This window comes from Orbicella franksi, chromosome 3, assembly GCF_964199315.1.
Source record: "Orbicella franksi chromosome 3, jaOrbFran1.1, whole genome shotgun sequence".
Taxonomy (NCBI): Eukaryota; Metazoa; Cnidaria; class Anthozoa; order Scleractinia; family Merulinidae; genus Orbicella; species Orbicella franksi.
The window spans coordinates 636325-651804 of NC_138147.1; the positions used below are offsets into that span (position 1 = coordinate 636325).

At 46.3% G+C, this 15480-nt stretch overlaps 1 protein-coding gene across 1 annotated transcript in view; it reads left to right on the plus strand.

The window, feature by feature from the left end:
• LOC145482563 (uncharacterized) overlaps window positions 1-15480 on the plus strand; it is a 59874-nt gene that overhangs the window by 21331 nt on the left and 23063 nt on the right. The gene's annotated exons all lie outside the window — the stretch shown is intronic.

Sequence of the window (15480 nt, forward strand, 5' to 3'; positions counted from 1 at the left end):
CCGGGAAATCGAGCCGAAGTTGGTCAAAATTACGATGGGCGTAAGGCGGTCTCGGCTACTCTTTCACTCTTAAAGTGAAGTGGAGCTATATTCGGCCCAGAAGCTCAAAAGTGAGCGTTCAAAAAGTTTTGCTGTGTCCATTTTACTGCAGACCAAGGACGTCGGGGGTCAGTTTAGAGTGCCCGGGACTGGAAAATATCCCCCAAGCTCCGGGAAATTTAACCGAAGTTGGTCAAAATCACGACGCGCGTACGGCGGTCTCGGCTACTCTTTCAGTCTTAAAGTGAATTGGGGCAATATTTCGGCCTAGAAGCTCGAAACTGAGTGTTTAAAAAGTTTTGCTGTCTCCATTTCACTGCAAAACAAGGCCATCACGACTTAGTTTAGCGTCAAAGGAACTGGAAATATCCCCCAAGTTACGGGAAATCCACCCGAACTTAGTCAAAATCACCATGCGCTTAAGGGGGTCTCGGCTACTCTTTCAGTCTTAAGGTAAAGTGGGCTTAGATTTAACTCCAGAAGCTCGAAAGTAAGGGTTCAAAAATTTTTGTGTCTATTTCACTTACATCATAGACAATCAGGAGTGAGTTTAGAGATTTTGGGACTGGAAAATATCTCCCAAGTTTCGCCAGATCGAGCCGAAGATCCTCAAAATCACAATGCGCGTAAGGCGCTCCCGCCTACTCTTTCAGTCTTAAAAAGAAGTAGGGCTATATTGCGGCCAGCAAGCTCGAAAGTGAACCTTTAAAAAGTTACGCTATGTGCATTTAACTGCAAACCAAGGCCATCAGGAGTTAGTTTAAAGTCCCCCGGACTGGAAAATATCCCCCAAGTTCCGGGAAATCGGGCTGAACTGGGTCAAAATCACGATGCTCGTAAGGAGGTCTCGGCTACTATTTCAGTCTTAAAGTGAAGTACGGTTGTATTTCGGCCCAGACGCTCGAAACTGAGCGTTCAAAAAGTTTTCCTGCGTCCATTTCACATCAAACCAAGGCCATCAGGAGTTAGTTTAGAGTCCCCGGGACTTGAAAATGTCGCCAAAACTCTAGAAAATCGAGCGGAAGTTGCTCAAAATTATGATGCGCGTAAGGTGGTCTCGCCTACTCTTTTAGTCTTAAAGTGAAGTGGGGCTATATTTCATCCCAGAAGCTCGGAAATAAGCGTTCAAAAAGTGTTACCTTGTTCATTTCACTGCTAACCAAGGCCATCAAGAGTTAGTTTAGACTGCTCGGGACTGGAAAATATCGCCCAAGTTCGGGAAATCCAGCCGAATTTTGTCAAAATCACGATGCCCGTAAGGCGGTCTCGGCTACTCTTTGATTCTTAAAGTGAACTGGGGCTATATTTCGGCCCAGAACCTCCAAAGTGAAAGTTCAAAAAGTTTTGCTGTGTCCATTTCACCGCAAACCAAGCCACATCAGCAGATTGTTTACAGTGTCCGAGACATCAAAATATCCCCCAAGTTCCGGGAAATCCAGCCGAAGCTTGTCAAAATCACGATGCGCGTAAAGCAGTCTCGGCTACTCTTTTAGTCTTAACGTGACGTGGCTGTATATTTCGGCCCATAAGCTCGATAGTGAGCGTTCAAAAAGTTATGCTGTGCCCATTTCACTGCAAAGCAAGGCCCTCAGTAAGTAGTTTACAGTACCCGGAACTTGAAAATATCCTCCAAGTTCCGCGAAATCGAGACGAAGTTGGTCAAAATAACGATTCGCGTAAGGCGGTCTCGGCTACTCTTTGAGTCTGAAAGTGAAGCAGGGCTATATTTCGGTCCAGAAGCTCGAAAGTGAGCGTTCAAAAAGTTTTCCTCTCTCAATTTCACTGAAAACCAAGGCCATCATGAGTTAGTTTAGAGTCCCCGGGGGTGGAAAATATCTTTTAAGTTCTGGCAACTCAAGCCGAAGTTGGTCAAAATCAGGATGCGCCTAAGGCGGCCTCGGCTACTCTTTCAGTCTTAAAGTGAAGTGGGGCTCTATTTTGGCCCAGAAGCTCCAAAGTGAGCGCTGCAAAAAATTTGCTGTGTCCATTTCACTGCAAACCAAGGCCATCAGGAGTTAGTTTGGAGTCCCCGGGACTGCAATATATTTCCCAAGTTCCGCAAAATCGAGAAGACGTTGGTCAAAATCCCGATGCGCGCAAGATTGTCTTGGCTAGTCTTTCAGTCTTAAAGTGAAGTGGGGCTATATTTCGGCCCAGAAACTCAAAAGTGAGCTTCAAAAAGTTTTGCTGTATCCATTTCAATGCAAACCAAGGCCATCAGGGGTTACTTAAGAGTCTTCGGCACTGGAAAATATCCCCCCAAGTTCAGGGAAATTTAGCCGAAGTTGGTCAAAATCACGGTGCGCGTTAGGCGGTCTCGCTTACTGTTTCAGTCTTAAAGTGAAGTGAGGCTTTATTCCTGCCCAGGAGCTTGAAAGTGAGCGTTCAAAAAGTTTCCCTGTGTTTATTTGACTGCAAACCAAAGCCATCAGGAGCTAGTTTAGAGTCCCCGGGACTGGAAAATATCCCCCAACTTCCGGGAAATCGAGCCGAAGTTGGTCAAAATCACGATTTGCGTAAGGTAGTGTCGGCTACTCTTTCAGTCTTAGAGTGAAGTGGGGCTATATTTCGGGCGAGAAGCCCGAAAGTGAGCGTTCAAAAAGTTTTGCTGTGTTCATTTCACTGCAAACCAAGGCCATCAGGAGTTAGTTTAGCGTCCCCGGGACAAGAAAATATGCCCCAAGGTCCGGGAAATTGAGCCGAGGTTGGTCAAAATCACGATGCCCCTAAAGTAATCTCGGCTACTCTTTCTGTCTTAAAGTGAAGTGGGGCTATATTTCGGGCCAGAAGCCCGAAAGTGAGCGTTCAAAAAGTTTTGCTGTGTCCATTTCACTCCAAACCGAGGCCATCAGGGCTTAGTTTAGAGTCCCCGGGACTGAAAAATATTGCCCAAGTTCCGAAGAATCGAACCGAAGTTGATCAAAATCACGATGCGCGAAATGCGGTATCGGCTACTGTTTCAGTCTTAAAGTAAAGTGTCCCTATATTTCGGCCCACAAGCTCGAAACTGAAATTTCAAAAAGTTTTGCTGTGTCCATTTCACTGCAAACCGAGGCCATCAGGGCTTAGTTTAGAGTCCGCGGGACTGAAAAATATTGCCCAAGTTCCGAAGAATCGAACCGAAGTTGATCAAAATCACGATGCGCGAAATGCGGTATCGGCTACTGTTTCAGTCTTAAAGTAAAGTGTGCCTATATTTCGGCCCACAAGCTCGAAACTGAAATTTCAAAAAGTTTTGCTGTGTCCATTTCACTGCAAACCATGGCCATCAGGAGTTAGTTTAGCGTCCCCGGGACAAGAAAATATGCCCCAAGGTCCGGGAAATTGAGCCGAGGTTGGTCAAAATCACGATGCCCCTTAAGTAATCTCGGCTACTCTTTCTGTCTTAGAGTGAAGTGGGGCTATATTTCGGGCCAGAAGCCCGAAAGTGAGCGTTCAAAAAGTTTTCCTGTGTCCATTTCACTGCAAACCGAGGCCATCAGGGCTTAGTTTAGAGTCCCCGGGACTGAAAAATATTGCCCAAGTTCCGAAGAATCGAACCGAAGTTGATCAAAATCACGATTCGCGAAATCCGGTATCAGCTACTGTTTCAGTCTTAAAGTAAAGTGTGCCTATATTTCGGCCCACAAGCTCGAAAGTGAGCGTTCAAAAAGTTTTGCTGTGTCCATTTCACTGCAAAACAAGGCCATCAGGACTTAGTTTAGCGTCCAAGGGACTGGAAAATGTTCCCCAAGTTCCGGGAGATCCACCCGAAGTTTGTCAAAATCGCAATGCGCGTAACGTGGTCTCGGTTACTCTTTAAGTCTTAAAGTAAAGTGGGGCTTTATTTCGGCCAGGAAGCTCGAAGGTGAGCGTTCAAAAAGTTTTGCTCTGTCCCTTTCAGTGCAAACCAAGGCCATGAGGAGTTAGCTTAGAGTTCCTGCGACTGGAAAATATCCCCCAAGTTCCGGAATATCGACCGGAAGTTTGTCAAACTCACGATGCGAGCAAGGCGGTGTCGGCTACTCTTTCAGTCTTAAGTGAAGTGGGGCTATATTTCGGCCCAGAATCTCGAAAGTGTGCGTTCAAAAAATTGTGCTGTGTCTATTTCAATGCAAACGCAGGCCATCAGGAGTTAGTTTAGAGTCCCCGGGACTGGAACATATCCCCCAAGTCCCGGGAATTGGAGCCGAAGTTGATCAAATTCATGATGCGCGTAACGTGGTCTCGGCTACTGTTTCAGTCTTAAAGTCAAGTGTGCCTATATTTCGGCCCACAAGCTAGAAAGTGAGCGTTCAAAAAGTTTTGCTGTGTACGTTTCACTTCAAAACAAGGCCATCAGGACTTAGTTTAGGGTCCCCGGGACTGGAAAATATTCCCCAAGTTGCGGGAAAGCGAGCCGAAGTTGATCAAAATCACGATGCGCGCAATGCGCTCTCGGCTACTGTTTCAGTCTTAAAGTAAAGTGTCGCTATATTTCGGCCCAGAAGCTCCAAAGTGGGCGTTCAAAAATTTATGCTGTGCGCATTTCAGTGCAAACCAAGGCCAACCGGAGTTAGTTTAGAGTCACCCGGACTGGAAAATATCCCAAAAGTTGCGTGAAATCGAGCTGAACTTGGTCTAACTCACGATGCGCGTGAGGCGGTCTCGGCTACTGTTTCAGTCTGAAAGTGAAGTGGGATTCTATTTCGGCCCAGAAGCTACAAAGAGAGTGTTCAAAAAGCTTTCCTTTGTTCATTTCACTGAAAACCAAGGCCATCAGGAGTTAGTTTAGAGGCCGCGGAAATGGAATATATCCCCCAAGTTCCGGGAAAGCGACCCGAAGTTGATCAAAATCACGGTTTGCGCAAGACGGTCTCGGCTACTCTTTCAGTCTTAAAGTGAGGTGGGGCTATATTTCGGTCCAGAAGCTCGAGAGTGAGCGTTCAAAAAGTTTCGCTGTGTCCATTTCACTGAAAACCAAGACAATCAGGAGTTAGTTTAGAGTCCCCGGGACTGGAAAATATCCCCCAATTTCCGGCAAATCGAGCCGAAGTTGGTCAAAATCACGGTGCGCTTAAGGCAGTGTCGGCTACTCCTTCAGTCTTAAAGTGTAGTGGGGCTCTATTTCGGCCCACAAGCTCAAAGCTCAAAAAAAATTACTGTGTCTATTTCACTGCAAACCAAGGCTATCAGTAGTTAGTTTAGAGTCCCCGGGAGTGGAATGTATTTCCCAAGTTCCGGAAAATCTAGAAGACGTTGGTCAAAATCACGATGCGCATAAGACGGTCTCGGCTACTCTTTCAGTCTTAAAGTGAAGTGGGGCTATATTTCGGCCCAGAAGCTCAAAAGTGAGCGTTCAAAAAGTTTTGCTGTATCCATTTCAATGCAAACCAAGGCCATCAGGGGTTACTTAAGAGTCCTCGGGACTGGAAAATATCCCCCAAGTTCCGGTAAATCAAGCCGAAGTTGGTCAAAATCACGATGTGCGTAAGGTGGTCTCGGCTACTCTTTCAGTCTTAAAGTGAAGTGGGGCTATATTTCGGCCCAGAAGCTCGAAAGTGAGTGTTTAAAAAGTTTTGCTCTGTCACTTTCAGTACAAACCAAGGCCATCAGAAGTTAGTTTAGAGTCCCCCAGACTGGAGAATATCCCCCAAGTCCCGGCAAATCGAGCCGAAGTTGATCAAATTCATGATGCGCGTAACGTGGTATCGGCTACTGTGTCAGTCCTAAAGTGAAGTGTGGCTATATTTCGGCCCACAAGCTAGAAAGTGAGCGTTCAAAAAGTTTTGCTGTGTCCATTTTACTTCAAAACAAGGCCATCAGGACTTAGTTTAGCGTCCAAGGGACTGCAAAATATCCCCAAAGTTCCGGGAATAAACGCGAAATTGCTCAAAATCACGATTCGCTCAAGACGGTCTCGCCAACTCTTTCAGTCTTAAAGTAAAATGGGGCTCTATTTCGGGCCAGAAGCTCGAGAGTGAGCGTTCAAAAACTTTCGCTGTGTCCATTTCACTGCAAACCAAGACAAGCAGGAGTTAGTTGGGAATGCCCGGGACTGGAAAATATCCCCCAAGTTCCGAGAAATCAACCCGAAGTTTGTCAAAATCACGATGCACGTAAGGCGGTCTCGGCTACTCTTTCAGTGTTAAAGTAATGGGGGGCTATATTTTGGCCCAGAGCTCGAAATTGAGCTTTCAAAAAGTTTTGCTGGGTCCATTTTACTGCAAACCAAGGCCATCAGGAGTTAGTTTAGAGTCCTCAGAACTGGAATATATCCCCTTAGTTCCCGCAAATCGAGCCGAAGTTGCTCAAAATCACGATGCACGTAAGGCGGTCTCGGCTACTCTTTCAGTCTTCAAGTGAAGTGGGGTTCTATTTCGGTCCAGAAGCTCGAAAGTATGCGTTCAAAAACTTTTTCTCTTTCTGTTTCACTGCAAACCAAGACCTGCACGAGTTACTTTAGAGTCCCCGGGACTGGAAAGTATTTCGCAAGTTCCAGGAAATCGAGCCGAAGTTGATCAAAATCACGATGCGCGAAACGTGGTCTCGGCTACTGTTTCAGTCTTAAGGTGAAGTATGGCTATATTTCGGCCCACAACCTCGAAAGTGAGCCTTCAAAAAGCTTTGCTTTGTCCATTTCACTGCAAAACAAGGCCATCGGCACCTAGTTTAGCGTCCAAGGGACTGGAAAATATCCCCCAAGCTCCAGGAAATCCACCCGAAGTTTGTCAAAATCACGATGCGCGTAAGGCGGTCTCGGCTACTTTTTCAGTATTAAAGTAAAGTGGGCTATATTTGGGCCCAGCAGCTTGAAAGTGAGCGTTCAAAAAGTTTTGCTGTCTCCATTTCACTGCAAACCAAGGCCATCAAGAGTTAGTTTAGAGTCCCTGGGACTGGAAAATATCCCCCAAGTTCCGGAATATCGACCCGAAGTTGGTCAAAATGACGATGCGCGCACGCCGGTCTCGGCTACTCTTTAAGTCGTAAGTGATGTGGGACTATATTTCGGCCTAAAAGCTCGAAAGTGTTCGTTCAAAAGCTTGTGCTGTGTGAATTTCACTGCAAACCATGGCCATCAGGAGTTAGTTTAGAGTCCCAGGGACTGGAAAATATTCCCCAAGTTGCAGGAAAGCGAGCAGAAGTTGATCAAAATCACGATGCGCGTAACGCGGTCTCGGCTACTGTTTCAGTCTTAAAGTGAAGTGTGGCTATATTTAGGCCCACAAGCTCGAAAGTGAGCGTTCAAAAAGTTTTGCTGTGTCCATTTGACTGCAAACCAAGGCAATCAGGAGTTAGTTTAGAGTCCCCAAAACTGGAAAATATTCTCCAAGTTCCAGGAAATGGCGCCGAAGTTGATGAAAATTACGATGCGCGTAACGGGCTCTCGGTTATTCTTTCAGTCTTAAATTTAAAAAGGGCTATATTGCGGCACTAAAGCTCGAAGGTGAGCGTTCAGAATGTTTTGCTGTGTTCATTAAACTGCAAACCAAGGTCATCGGGAGTTAGTTTAGCGTCCCCGGGACTTTAAATTATTCGCCAACTTGCGGGAAATCGAGCAAAAGTGGCCCAAAATCACGATGCGCGTAAGGCGGTCTCGGCTACTCTTTCAGTCTTAAAATTAAGGGGGGCTATATTTCGACCTAGAAGCTCGAGACCGGGCGTGCGCTAATTTTACCTGTGTCCATTTCACTGACATCTTAGGCCATCAGGAGTTAGTTTACAGTCCTTGGGACTGGAAAATATTTCCCAAATTCTGGCAGATCGAGCCAAAGTTGCTCAAAATCACGATGCGCGTTAGGCGGTCTCGGCTACTCTTTCAGTCTTAAAATGAAGTGGGGCTATATTTCGGCCGAGAAGCTCAACACCGAGCGTGCGCTCCTTTTGCCTGTGTACATATCACTGAAAACTAAGTTCATCATGAGTTAACATAGAGTCCTGGGGACTGGAAAATATTGCACGAATTCCGCCAAATCGAGCCAAAGATGCTCAAAATCACGATGCGCGTAAGGCGGTCTCGGCTACTCGTTTACTCCGAAAATGAAGTGGGGCTATATTTCGGTTCTACAAGCTCGACACCGAGCGTGCGCTCCTTTTACCTGTGTCCATTTCACTAAGAACTAAGTCCATCAGGAGATAGTTTAGAATCCTCGAGACTGGAAGCTATCCTCCAAGTTTCGGCAAATTGAGCCATACTGTCTTAAAATTACGATAGGCGTACGGCAGTTTCGTTTACTCTTTCAGTCTTAAAATGAACTGGGGCTACATTTCGGCCTAGAAGCTCGACACCGAGCGTGCGCTCCTGTTACCTGTCACCATTTTACTGAAAACTAAGGCCATCAAGAGTTAGGGTAGAGTGCCCGGGACTGGAAAATATCCACCAAGTTTTGGCATATCGAGCCATAGTGGCTAAAAATTTCGATGCGCTTAAGGCGGTTTCGTGTACACTTTCACTCTTAAAATAAAGTGGGGCTATATTTCGGCGTACAACTTGGAAACCGAGCGTGCGCTCCTTTTACCTGTGTCCATTTCACTAAAAACCAAGGCATTCAGGAGTTAGTTTAGAGCTTCCGGGACTGGAAAATATCCCCCAAGTCCCAGGAAATCAAGCCGAAATTCGCGAATATTAGCATGCGCGTAACGCGGTCCAAGCTACTCTTTCAGTCTTAAAGTGAAGTGGGGCTATATTTCGGCCCAGAAGCTCGAAAGTGAACGCTCAAAAAGTTTGGCTGTGTCCATTTCACTGAAAACCAAGGCCATCAGGAATTAGTTTAGAGTGCCCGGGAATGGGAATTATCTCCCAAGTTCCGGGAAATCGAGCCAAAGTAGCCCAAAATCACGATGCGCGTAAGCCGGTCTCGGCTAGTCTTTCAGTCTTAAAGTGAAGTAGGGCTATGCTTCGGCCCAGAAGCTCAAAAGTGAGCGTTCAAAAAGTTGTGCTGTGTCTATTTCACTGCAAACCGAGGAAATCAGGAGTTACTTTAGAGTCCCCGGTACCGGAAAATATCCCCCATTTCCCGGGAAATCGAGCCAAAGTTGGTCAAAATCACGATGCGCGTAAGGCGGTCCCGGTTACTCTTTCATTCTTAAAGTCAACTGGGGCAATATTTCCCCCCAGAAGCTCGAAAGTGAGCGTTCAAAAAGTTGTGCTCTGTCCATTTCACTCCAGAGCAAAGCCATCAGGAGTTACTTTAGAGTCCGCGGGACTGGAAAATATTCCCCAAGTTCCGGGAAATCGAGCCGAACTTGGTCAAAATTACGATGGGCGTAAGGCGGTCTCGGCTACTCTTTCACTCTTAAAGTGAAGTGGAGCTATATTTCGGCCCAGAAGCTCAAAAGTGAGCGTTCAAAAAGTTTTGCTGTGTCCATTTTACTGCAGACCAAGGACGTCGGGGGTCAGTTTAGAGTCCCCGGGACTGAAAAATATCCCCCAAGTTCCGGGAAATTTAACCGAAGTTGGTCAAAATCACGACGCGCGTACGGCGGTCTCGGCTACTCTTTCAGTCTTAAAGTTAAGTTGGGCTATATTTCGAGCCATAAGCTCGAAAGTGAGCGTTCAAAAAGTTTTGCTGTGTCCATTTAACTGCAAACTAAGGCCATCGGAAGTTAGTTTAGCTTCCCCGGGAATTGATAATATTCGCCAACTTCCGGGAAATCGAGCCGAAGTTGGTCAAAATTACGGTGCGCGTAAGGCGGTCTCGGCTACTCTTTCAGTCTTAAAGTGAAGTAGGGCTATATTTCGGCCAAGAAGCTCGAAAGTGAGCGTTCAAAAAAATGTGCTGTGTCCATTTCACTGCAAACCAAGGCCATCAGCAGTTAGTTTAGAGTCCCCGGGACTGGAATATATCCCCGAAGTTCCGGGAAATCCACCGGAAGTTGTTCAAAATCACGATGCGCGTAAGACAGTCTCGGCTACTCTTTCAGTCTTAAAATAAAGTGGGGCTATATTTCGGCCCAGAAGCTCGAAAGTGAACCTTTAAAAAGTTACGCTTTGTGCATTTAACTGCAAACCAAGGCCATCAGGAGTTAGTTTAAAGTCCCCCGGACTGGAAAATATCCCCCAAGTTCCGGGAAATCGAGCTGAACTGGGTCAAAATCACCATGCTCGTAAGGAGGTCTCGGCTACTATTTCAGTCTTAAAGTGGAGTATGGTTGTATTTCGGCCCAGAAGCTCGAAAATGAGCGTTCAAAAAGTTTTCCTGCGTGCATGTCATATCAAACCAAGGCCATCAGAAGTTAGTTTAGAGTCCCCGGGACTTGAAAATATCGCCAAAATTCTAGAAAATCGAGCGAAAGTTGCTCAAAATCACGATGCGCGTAAGGCGGTGTCGCCTACTCTTTCATTCTTAAAGTGAAGTGGGGCTATATTTCATCCCAGAAGCTCGAAAATAAGCGTTCAAAGAGTGTTACCTTGTTCATTTCACTGCAAACCAAGTCCATCAGGAGTTAGTTTAGACTGCTCGGGACTGGAAAATATCGCCCAAGTTCGGGGAAATCCAGCCGAATTTTGTCAAAATCACGATGCGCGTAAGGCGGTCTCGGCTACTCTTTGATTCTTAAAGTGAACTGGGGCTATATTTCGGCCGAGAAGCTAGAAAGTGAAAGTTCAAAAAGTTTTGATGTGTTCATTTCACTGCAAACCAAGGCCATCAGGGGTTAGTTTAGACTCCGCGGGACTGGAAAATATCGCCCAAGTTCGGGGAAATCGAGCCGAAGTTTGTCAAAATCACGATGCGCGTAAGGCGGTCTCGGCTACTCTTTGATTCTTAAAGTGAACTTGGGCTATATTTCGGCCCAGAAGCTCCAAAGTGAGCGCTGCAAAAAATTTGCTGTGTCCATTTCACTGCAAACAAAGGCTATCAGGAGTTAGTTTAGAGTCCCCGGGACTGCAATATATTTCCCAAGTTCCGGAAAATCGAGAAGACGTTGGTCAAAATCACGATGCGCGCAAGACGGTCTTGGCTAGTCTTTCAGTCTTAAAGTGAAGTGGGGCTATATTTCGGCCCAGAAGCTCAAAAGTGAGCTTCAAAAAGTTTTGCTGTATCCATTTCAATGCAAACCAAGGCCATCAGGGGTTACTTAAGAGTCTTCGGGACTGGAAAATATCCCCCCAAGTTCAGGGAAATTTAGCCGAAGTTGGTCAAAAGCACGCTGCGCGTTAGGCGGTCTCGCTTACTGTTTCAGTCTTAAAGTGAAGTGAGGCTTTATTCCTGGCCAGGAGCTTGAAAGTGAGCGTTCAAAAAGTTTCCCTGTGTTTATTTGACTGCAAACCAAAGCCATCAGGAGCTAGTTTAGAGTCCCCGGGACTGGAAAATATCCCCCAACTTCCGGGAAATCGAGCCGAAGTTGGTCAAAATCACGGTGCGCTTAAGGCAGTGTCGGCTACTCCTTCAGTCTTAAAGTGTAGTGGGGCTCTATTTCGGCCCAGAAGCTCGAAAGTGAGTGTTTAAAAAGTTTTGCTCTGTTACTTTCAGTGCAAACCAAGGCCATCACAAGTTAGTTTAGAGTCCCCCGAACTGGAGAATATCCCCCAAGTCCCGGGAAATCGAGCCGAAGTTGATCGAATTCATGATGCGCGTAACGTGGTCTCGGCTACTGTGTCAGTCCTAAAGTGAAGTGTGGTATATTTCGGCCCACAAACTAGAAAGTGAGCGTTCAAAAAGTTTTGTTGTGTCCATTTTACTTCAAAACAAGGCCATCAGGACTTAGTTTAGCGTCCAAGGGACTGCAAAATATCCCCCAAGTTCCGGGAAATCCTTTCGAAGTTCCTCAAAATTACGATGCGCGTAAGGCGGTCTCATCTACTCTTTCAGTCTTAAAGTAAAGTGGGGCTATATTTCTGCCCAGAAGCTCCAAAGTTGTGCTCTGTCCATTTCACTGAAAACCAAGGCCATCAGGAGTTACTGTAGAGTCCCTTTGACTGGAATATATCCTCCAAGTTTCGGGAAATAAAGGCGAAATTGGTCAAAATCACGATTCGCTCAAGACGGTCTCGCCTACTGTTTCAGTCTTAAAGTAAAATGGGGCTCTATTTCGGCCCAGAAGCTCGAGAGTGAGCGTTCAAAAACTTTCGCTGTGTCCATTTCACTGCAAACCAAGACAAGCAGGAGTTAGTTGAGAGTCCCAGGGACTGGAAAATATCCGCCAAGTTCCGGGAAATCAACCCGAAGTTTGTCAAAATCACGATGCACGTAAGGCGGTCTCGGCTACTCTTTCAGTGTTAAAGTAGTGGGGGGCTATATTTTGGCCCAGAAGCTCGAAATTGAGCGTTCAAAAAGTTTTGCTGGGTCCATTTTACTGCAAACCAAGGCCATCAGGGATTAGTTTAGAGTCCTCAGAACTGGAATATATCCCCTTAGTTCCGGCAAATCGAGCCAAAGTTGCTCAAAATCACGATGCGCGTAAGGCGGTCTCGGCTACTCTTTCAGTCTTAAAATGAAGTGGGGCTATATTTCGGCCGAGAAGCTCAACACCGAGCGTGCGCTCCTTTTGCCTGTGTACATATCACTGAAAACTAAGTTCATCAGGAGTTAACATAGAGTCCTCGGGACTGGAAAATATTGCCCGAATTCCGGCAAATCGAGCCAAAGATGCTCAAAATCACGATGCGCCTAAGGCGGTCTCGGCTACTCGTTTACTCCGAAAATGAAGTGGGGCTATATTTCGGTTCTACAAGCTCGACACCGAGCGTCCTCTCCTTTTACTTGTGTCCATTTCACTAAGAACTAAGTCCATCAGGAGATAGTTTAGAATCCTCGAGACTGGAAGCTATCCTCCAAGTTTCGGCAAATTGCGCCATACTTTCTTAAATTTACGATAGGCGTACGGCAGTTTGGTTTACTCTTTCAGTCTTAAAATGAACTGGGGCTACATTTCGGCCTAGAAGCTCGACACCGAGCGTGCGCTCCTGTTACCTGTCACCATTTTACTGAAAACTAAGGCCAGCAAGAGTAAGGTTAGAGTCCCCGGGACTGGAAAATATCCCCCAAGTTTTGGCATATCGAGCCATAGTGGCTAAAAATTTCGATGCGCTTAAGGCGGTTTCGTGTACACTTTCAGTCTTAAAATAAAGTAGGGCTATATTTCGGCCTACAACCTGGAAACCGAGCGTGCGCTCCTTTTACCTGTGTCCATTTCACTAAAAACCAAGGCATTCAGGAGTTAGTTTAGAGCTTCCGGGACTGGAAAATATCCCCCAAGTCCCAGGAAATCAAGCCGAAGTTCGACAAAATTACCATGCGCGTAAGGCGGTCCCGGCTACTCTTTCAGTCTTAAAGTGAAGTGGGGCTATATTTCGGCCCAGAAGCTCGAAAGTGAACGCTCAAAAAGTTTGGCTGTGTCCATTTCACTCAAAACCAAGGCCATCAGGAATTAGTTTAGAGTGCTCGGGACTGGGAATTATCTCCCAAGTTCCGGGAAATCGAGCCGAAGTAGCCCGAAATCACGATGCGCGTAAGGCGGTCTCGGCTAGTCTTTCAGTCTTCAAGTGAAGTAGGGCTATGCTTCGACCCAGAAGCTCAAAAGTGAGCGTTCAAAAAGTTGTGCTGTGTCCATGTCACTGCAAACCGAGGAAATCAGGAGTTACTTTAGAGTCCCCGGTACCGGAAAATATCCCCCATTTCCCGGGAAATCGAGCCAAAGTTGGTCAAAATCACGATGCGCGTAAGCCGGTCCCGGTTACTCTTTCATTCTTAAAGTCAACTGGGGCAATATTTCCCCCCAGAAGCTCGAAAGTGAGCGTTCAAAAAGTTGTGCTGTGTCCATTTCACTCCAGAGCAAGGCCATCAGGAGTTACTTTAGAGTCCGCGGGACTAGAAAATATCCCCCAAGTTCCGGGAAATCGAGCCGAAGTTGGTCAAAATCACGATGCGCGTAAGGCGGTCTCGGCTACTCTTTCACTCTTAAAGTGAAGTGGAGCTATATTTCGGCCCAGAAGCTCAAAAGTGAGCGTTCATAAAGTTTTCCTGTGTCCATTTTACTGCAGACCAAGGACGTCGGGGGTCAGTTTAGAGTCCCCGGGACAGGAAAATATCCCCCAAGTTCCGGGAAATTTAACCGAAGTTGGTCAAAATCACGACGCGCGTACGGCGGTCTCGGCTACTCTTTCAGTCTTAAAGTGAATTGGGGCAATATTTCGGCCCAGAAGCTCGAAACTGAGTGTTTAAAAAGTTTTGCTGTCTCCATTTCACTGCAAAACAAGGCCATCACGACTTAGTTTAGCGTCAAAGGAACTGGAAATATCCTCCAAGTTACGGGAAATCCACCCGAAGTTAGTCAAAATCACCATGCGCTTAAGGGGGTCTCGGCTACCCTTTCAGTCTTAAGGTAAAGTAGGCTTAGATTTAACTCCAGAAGCTCGAAAGTAAGGGTTCAAAAGCTTTTGTGTCTATTTCACTCACATCTTAGACAATCAGGAGTGAGTTTAGAGACTTTGGGACTGGAAAATATCTCCTAAGTTTCGCCAGATCGAGCCGAAGATCCTCAAAATGACAATGCGCGTAATGCGCTCCCGCCAACTCTTTCAGTCTTAAAAAGAAGTAGGGCTATATTTCGGCCAGCAAGCTCGAAAGTGCGCGTTCAAAAAGTGTTCCTGTGTCCATTTCACTGGAAACCAAGTCCATCAGGAGTTAGTTTAGAGTCCCCGTGACTAGAAAATATCCCCCTATTTCCGGTAAATCGAGCCGAAGTATCCCAAAATAACGATGCGCGTAAGGCGGTCTCGGCTACTCTTTCAGTCTTAAAGTTACGTGGGGCTATATTTCGAGCCATAAGCTCGAAAGTGAGCGTTCAAAAAGTCTTGCTGTGTCCATTTCACTGCAAACTAAGGCCATCGGAAGTTAGTTTAGCTTCCCCGGGAATTGAAAATATTCGCCAACTTCTGGCAAATCGAGCCGAAGTTGGTCAAAATTACGATGCGCGTAAGGCGCTCTCGGCTACTCTTTCAGTCTTAAAGTGAAGTAGGGCTATATTTCGGCCCAGAAGCTCGAAAGTGAGCGTTCAAAAAAATGTGCTGTGTCCATTTCACTGCAAACCAACGCAATCAGCCGTTAGTTTAGAGTTCCCGGGACTGGAATATATCCCCGAAGTTCCGGGAAATCGAACGGAAGTTGGTCAAAGTCACGATGCGCGTAAGACGGTCTCGGCTACTCTTTCAGTCTTAAAGTAAAGTGTTGCTATATTTCGGCCCAGAAGCTCGAAAGTGAACCTTTAAAAAGTTACGCTTTGTCCATGTAACTGCAAACCAAGGCCATCAGGAGTTAGTTTAAAGTCCCCCGGACTGGAAAATATCCCCCAAGTTCCGGGAGATCGAGCTGAACTGGGTCAAAGTCACGATGCTCGTAAAGAGGTCTCGGCTACTATTTCAGTCTTAAAGTGAAGTACGGTTGTATTTCGGCCCAGACGCTCGAAACTGAGCGTTCAAAAAGTTTTCCTGCGTCCATTTCACATGAAACCAAGGCCATCAGGAGTTAGTTTAGAGTCCCC